Source organism: Perognathus longimembris, chromosome 12, assembly GCF_023159225.1.
Source record: "Perognathus longimembris pacificus isolate PPM17 chromosome 12, ASM2315922v1, whole genome shotgun sequence".
In the NCBI taxonomy this organism is placed as follows: Eukaryota; Metazoa; Chordata; class Mammalia; order Rodentia; family Heteromyidae; genus Perognathus; species Perognathus longimembris.
The window spans coordinates 40,946,247-40,953,799 of NC_063172.1; positions in this window are offsets into that span (position 1 = coordinate 40,946,247).

Here is a 7,553-nt window from a genome sequence, read left to right on the forward strand (position 1 = left end):
GATTCTACTCTCCTCCACATTTCCACGTCACTGAAACTAAACCAAAATCATGACCCCCCCCATACATTTTATTCTAGTTTCTTTACTACTTCTAACTTACCCTCCTGACTTACTTCAAGGTCCTCCAGATCCCATTGACTCCTGGTTATTGGATAGAGGGTATCCCTGCTTAATTCGAGTGAAACAAAGGGGTTCATAGAGAAAGCCAGTCCAAAAGAACTTAATATAAGAACAAGAATTGCTCAGAGGGTTATAACTGTAAATAAGTAACTACTGAATACAGGGCTCAGGATTGGTTGTTATATTGAAATTGTATTCTTTAGGAACACCAAATCTAATTTTATACACAGGTATAAAAGGTATTTGTATATAATTGTGAACTTCTAAGATTTACACAACAGTGCTTGGTAAGGTCTGCTTTGGGTCTTAAATGGTGCTCACAGGTGCTTGTAGATTGGCATTCCCAATCCAAATGGGCAGAAAAAACACAAGAAAGATGGCAAACAATGAAGTCTTATCTCCCACTCAAAACAAGCAGGAAGCAGAGCAGTCAATCAAAGACATAGAAGAGAACCCCCAAAATGCTCTACAAAGTCTACTAATAAACATGATAAATGAAAAGTTTGAATCTCTTCAGTCAATTATTCTAGAGCGTGAGAAGGCAAAGCAAAAATTATTGTAGAATTTCATGGCCTCCACAAATAGAAAGATAAATGAACTTCAAGAGTCAAATGAAAAGATAGCTGCCCAGCTTAAAGATTTGAGAGACTACACTCAAAATCAAATTAATGAAGTTAATGAAGTAAAGAAGTCCATAGAAGACCTAAGAGATGACATGGAAATCATCAGGAATGACCAGTCAGAAGGAAAAGAGATTCAAAATCAAGTAGCTATCTTACAGTCCTGACTAACTGAGGCAAAGGATCCAATCTCAGGAGCTGAAGATTCCCTAGAATCTATGGAGAAAGATAAAAAATTAATACAGAACGAATCCAATTGACAAAATAGATCGCTCCAGGAGATTCAAGATACAATCAGAAAGCCCAATTTAATGATAATAGGTATTGAGGAAAACCTGGAGAAAGAAGTTAATGGAATAGGCAAACTATTTAACAGAATATTAGCTTGAGAACTCCCCAAATATCCAGAAGGAAAGGCCTATACAGATACAAGAAGCATTTAGAACCCCTAACCGACCAAACCAGAATAGGACATCCCATTGACACATTGTGATCAAAACAGGATCAGCAGAATCCAAGGAAAGAATCCTTAAAGCTGTTAGGGAGAAGAAAACAATCACATATGAAAGAAAAGCAATAAGAATTACCCCAGACTTCTCAGCAGAGACCATGAAGTAGGGAGAGCCTGGAATGAGGTATGCCACACGCTAAATAAAAATAACTACCAACCAAGAATAATGTACCCAGCTAAACTCTCATTTATTGCTGAAGGTCAAATAAAAGTCTTCACTGTAAGGAAAGTCTAACAATATATCTCCACCAAACCAGCTTTACAAAAAATATTCAAAGATGTACTATATAGAAAAAATAATCAAGATCCCAATGCAGACAGAGAAATGAACCCTAAAGAGCAAACCAGAATAACAGATCAACAAATGGGAAGAGTAAGCCTTTAACAAGATAGGGATAATGAAAGGAACAAAAGATCAGCTCTCAATCCTAACTCTCAACATTAATGGTCTTAATTTGCCAATCAAACGACATAGGCTCATAATTTGGATCAAAAATCATGATCCATCTTTCTGCTGCCTCCAAGAGACACATCTATCCAGCAAATAAACATCTTCTAAAAGTGAAAGGCTGAAATCAAATCTAACAAGCAAATGACCCCCATAAGCAGGCCAGAGTTGCAATACTAGTATCACACGAAATTGACTTCAAATTAAAAAAGGTAAGAAGAGACAAAGAAGGTTACTACATACTAATAAAAGGATCTCTCCTACAGGAAGATATAACCATCGTAAATATCTACACACAAAATACAGGAGCACCTAACTTTATCAAACAAACACTACTGTCTCTAGAAACACTCATAGACCCAAACACATTGATAGATGGGGACTTTAACACTCCACTGTCACTGATGGACAGATCAATACACCAAAAACTGAACAGAGAAACCACAGAACTAAACAATTGCATAGACCACCTAGACTTAAGCAACATCTACAGAATATTCCACCCTGCAACAACAGAATACACATTCTTCTCAGCAACACATGGAACATTCTCCAAAATAGATCACATCTTAGGGCACAAAGAAAATCTGTACAAATTCAGAAGTATCAAAACCACTCCCTGCATTCTCTCAGACCACAATGGAATAAATTAGAGCTCTACTCAAAGAGTCACCACAGAAAATCCTACAGTTCATGGAGACTAAACAACACACTGCTGAATCATGAGTGGGTCATTGAAGAAATTAAATCAGAAATTCAAATGTGTATGGAATTCAACCAAGATGAGGAACCAAAGTACCAGCTCCTTTGAGACACAGGAAAGGCAGTACTCAGAGGAAAATTTATATCTCTGAGTGCATACACCAACAAACTGGAGAAACAGCAACTCAGTAATTTAAGGAAGCACCTTAATTTCCTTGAAGGAGAACAAAAACCCAAACCCCAAGTCAATGGATGGAAGCAAATAATTAAAATCAAATCATAATTAAATCAATTAGAGATAAAAAAAAAACATCAAAAGAATCAACAAAACAAAGAGTTGGTTCTTTGAAAAAATCAATAAGATAGACCCCCAGCAAACCTGACCAAAAAACGACGGCAGCACACTCAAATAAATAAGATAAGAGATGAAACAGGTAACATCACCACAGCAACATTCAAAATTCAGACCATATTAAGGGACTATTTTGCAAACCTTTATGCCAACAAATTTGAGAACTTGGAAGAAATGGATGATTTCCTAGAAAAAATTCATATCCCCAAACTCAACCATGAAGACTTAAACCGTCTAAACAAACCCATATCCAGCATTGAAATAGAAAAGGCAATAAGTGATCTCCCAACCAAGAAAAACCCAGGTACAGATGGATTCACAACAGAATTCTACAAGGCCTTCAAAACAAAACTCACACCAATATTTCTCAAACTCTTCAATGAAATTGAAAGAGAATGTTCACTACCAGACACATTCTATTAAGCCACATAACCCTCATCCCAAACCAGGCAGGGACGTATCATGGAAAGAGGACTATAGACCGATTTCCCTATTGAATATAGACTCAAAAATTCTCAACACGATTCTGGCGAATCGACTTCAACAGGTCATTAAAAAATCATACATCACGAACACAGTGGATTCATCCCAGGGATGCAAAGTTGGTTCAATATAAGCAAGTCAATTAATGTAATCCACCACATCAACCGGAGCAAGGTAAAGAACCACATGGTTATATCACTCGATGTGGAGAAAGCGTTTGATAAAATCCAGCACCCATTTATGCTAAAAGCCCTGGAAAAACTGGGATTCCAGGGAACATTCCTGAATATAATCAAGGCAGTTTATGACAAACCAACAGCAAGCATAACTTTAAATGGTGAAAAACTAAAGCCATTCCTTTTAAAATCAGGAACAAGACAGGGATGTCTACTCTCTGCCTTGCTCTTCAACATAGTACTAGAATTCCTAGCCAGAACAATTAGGCAAGAAGAAAATATAAAGTGGATCCAAGTAGGAAAAGATGAAGTTAAACTTTCTCTTTGCAGATGACATGATCCTATACCTAAAGAACCCCATAGACTCTACCCCCAAGCTACTAGAGCTGATCCAAAACTTTGGCAAAGTTGCAGGATATAAAATAAACTCTCAAAAATCAATGGCCTTTCTCTATGCTAACGACCTGAAGACTGAGGCTGAAATCAGGAAAGCAACTCCTTTTGCAATAGCGTCAAAAAACATAAAATATTTAGGTATAACCTTAACCAAAGAAGTGAAAGACCTCTACGATGAGAACTTTAAAAACATGAAAAACGAAATTAAGGCAGAACTAAGGAAATGGAAAAACCTCCCATGCTCCTGGATGGGGAGGATTAATATAATCAAAATGGCAATATTTCCAAAGGCGATCTACAAATTCCATGCAATACCCACCAATATCCCAACACCATTTTTTTAATGAAATAGAGGAAGCAATCCAGAAATTCATATGGAACAATAAAAGATCTAGAATAGTAAAAACAATCCTAAGCAGAAAGAACAGTGCTGGAGGAATTACAATACCCAACTTCAAGCTGTATTATAAAGCTATAGTAATGAAAACAGCATGGTATTGGCACCGGAACAGGCCTGAAGACCAATGGAACAGAATTGAAGACCCAGAAATAAACCCACAGAACTATGCCTACTTAATCTTTGGTAAAGTAGCTAAAACTATAGTCTGGAAGAAAGATAGCCTCTTTAACAAATGGTGCTGGCAAAACTGGTTCAACACTTGCAACAAACTAAAACTCGATCCTTATATATCACCCTGCACCAAAATCAATTCCAAATGGATCAAAGATCTCAAAATCAAAACAGACACCCTGAAAACACTAAAGGAAGGAGTAGGAGAAACACTTGTGCCCCTTGGCACTGGACAGATCTTCCTCAACAAAGACCCAGAAAGGCTAAAAATCAAAGAAAGGTTGGACAAATGGGACTACATCAAACTACAGAGCTTCTGCAGGGCAAAGGACATAGCTGGCAAGATAAACAGAAAGCCCAAAGATTGGGAGAAGATCTTTACCGACCATTCAATGGACAAAGGCCTCCTATCTAAAATACATGCAGAACTAAAAAAATTACCTTCATCCAAAACAAAACTGCCAGGAACCAATAGCCCCCTCATCAAGTGGGCTAGAGACTTAAAAAGACACTTCTTTGATGAGGAAATGAGAATGGCCAAGAGACATATGAAAAAGTGCTCTACATCACAGCCAAAAGAAATGCAAATCAAAACAACATTGAGATTCCATCTCACCCCAGTAAGAATGTCCTATATCAAGAAAACTAACAATGACAAATGTTGGAGGGGATGTGGCCAAAAGGGAACCCTACTTCATAGTTGGTGGGAATGTAAACTGGTTGAGCCACTCTGGCAAGGGGTATGGAGATTCCTTAGAAGGCTAACATAGAACTCCCCTATGACCCAGCAGCCCCACTTTTGGGTAGCTATCCAAAAGACAACAAACATATTCACACTAAAGCCACACGCACAACAATTTTCATCGCAGTACAATTTGTCATAGCTGGAATCTGGAACCAATACAGATGCCCTTCAGTAGATGAGTGGATCAGGAAAATGTGGTACATATACACAATGGAATTTTATTCCTCTATCAGAAAGAATGACATTGCCCCATTTGTAAGGAATGGAAGGACTTGGAAAAAGTTATACTAAGTGAAGTGAGCCAGACTCAAAGAAACATGGACTCTATGGTCTCCCTCATAGGGAATAATTAGCACAGGTTTAGGCTAGTCACAGCAGAGTATCACAGGAGCCCAATAGCTATACCCTTATGAACATATAAGATAATGCTAAGTGAAATGTATTCCATGTTATTGAAATGATTGTTATATCACTCTTGTAAATATTCTCAACATGCCATATGTAACTGTAGCCTCTATTATTGATGATATTCCTGTATCTCCTTCCTGTGATTGTACCTACACTATCTCTGTATCTTGTCTGAGCATATTGGAAATCATTTATGCTGGTATTAGAACCAGGAAATTGGAAGGGAATACCAAAATCAAGAGACACAGGATAAAAATACACAAACAACTACAAAAGCAATACTTACAAGCTGTTTGATGAAAATGAACTGAACAACTGAACAACTCGTGGGGGAGAGGGGTAAGGGAAAGAGGGAGGTGGAAGGGGAGAATGAGGGACGAGTTAGCAGTACAAGAAATGTATCCAATGCCTAATGTATGAAACTGTAACCTCTCTGTAATTCAGAATGATTATATATATGGCTTGATACTTTGGACAAGTAGTAGTAGGCCTCGAGTTCAAACACATTGACACCCAAATGCACAAAAACATCTAAGATATATAAGCACTTCATATCTAATTAAATGCATTGGTTCATAATATATATGGTATTTACATGTACATTGTGCATATACATTATACTTGCATTTCCACACATAATTATGTTTGTTGTCATTTACTATGACTTGGCATGATTAGGAGATGAAAGCCCGGCCCTTGTGAATGGATTCACATTGTTCTTATGGAAGTGGTTTGGTTATCTGAAGACTTTCCCTTCCTCTGTTTCTCACATGCTCTGGCTGTGATGCAAGAAGGAGGCCATGTCACTGATGTTTGCCTTTCCCAGTATCCTGTATCAGGAATCAAATTACTCACTTTCCCCTGTGTCTGTTGAATTTTTTTGCAGCTTCAGCAAGCTGAGTAAGATAAAAACAAAGTTACCCAATGTCTGGCTATTGTTCTATCAAATAACTGAAGATTTGGAAGTAAACAATGGCTGGACTAGATCTGAAGGCAATACTGGAAAAAAAATACCTAGTTGTTATGATTGATGCTGTGAGGGCAATTCTGTTGAGGCCTCAGAAGAGAAGAATAGAGAAAGGCTCAGTTTCCTTAGTGATTACTGAAGAACTGTGATCACAATGTTGATAGAAATGAAGATAGAAATGTAGATCGAAAAAGCTGTTTGATGAGGCCTCAGATTGCCAATAACAGTGCAAGAAAATCTAAATACCATCCTTGTTACAAATTGCAAAACAACCAATTGTGTTTGTGTGAAAGGGCTTTACAGAAGACAGAATTTATGACTAAAAAGTGAGATGTCTAGTGAAGGAAATGTCCAGGCAGCAAAGCATTCAGAGTACCATGTGACTACTTTCAGCTATTCACTGTGTAATCAGAGAAGAAAAGACATCTAAAAATGACATCTAACTTTAAAAACAAAGCAGTATGGGCAAGCAAGGCAGTATGTAACTGTTACTTCAGCAACTAGGGAGGAGAAGATTGGGAGGATCACAGTTACAGTGATTTTTGAGGGGAGTGGGGCAAAATTGTAATTCAAAAGAATTGAAGGATCAAAAAGTAAGAAAAAAATATTTACCTGCAGTGAGAGGTAAGGAAGATGTCAGAGATGAAGGAAAAACTTCCATTATGGGACATGTTCTAAGGAGTCCATCGGTGGACTTGTTATAAGGATTTAAGTTTGGAATCATGACAACATCTTTGGTATTTACAAACTGTCTTTTATCAAAAGTAGGAAGGTAAGTGGGTAAGAGTATAAATGAAAGTGGGTAAGTGGGTAAGAGTATAAATGAATTGAAAATAATGAACATTATTCTAAAAATGGTAAAGAATTTGAGCATTTACCCAAGTTAGACTGAGAGCACAGAAGCTTGTTAAAGACAGCAGGAAGTATGATGATCATGTCTAAGCCAGTTGTCTTTGCCTTTCACATCATGAGGTGACCCAGAAGGTCCCCAGAAAAGCAGCAAACTGAATTGTTTCATATCACTGACACAAAACCTTTAGTTTTAAAGTCTCTG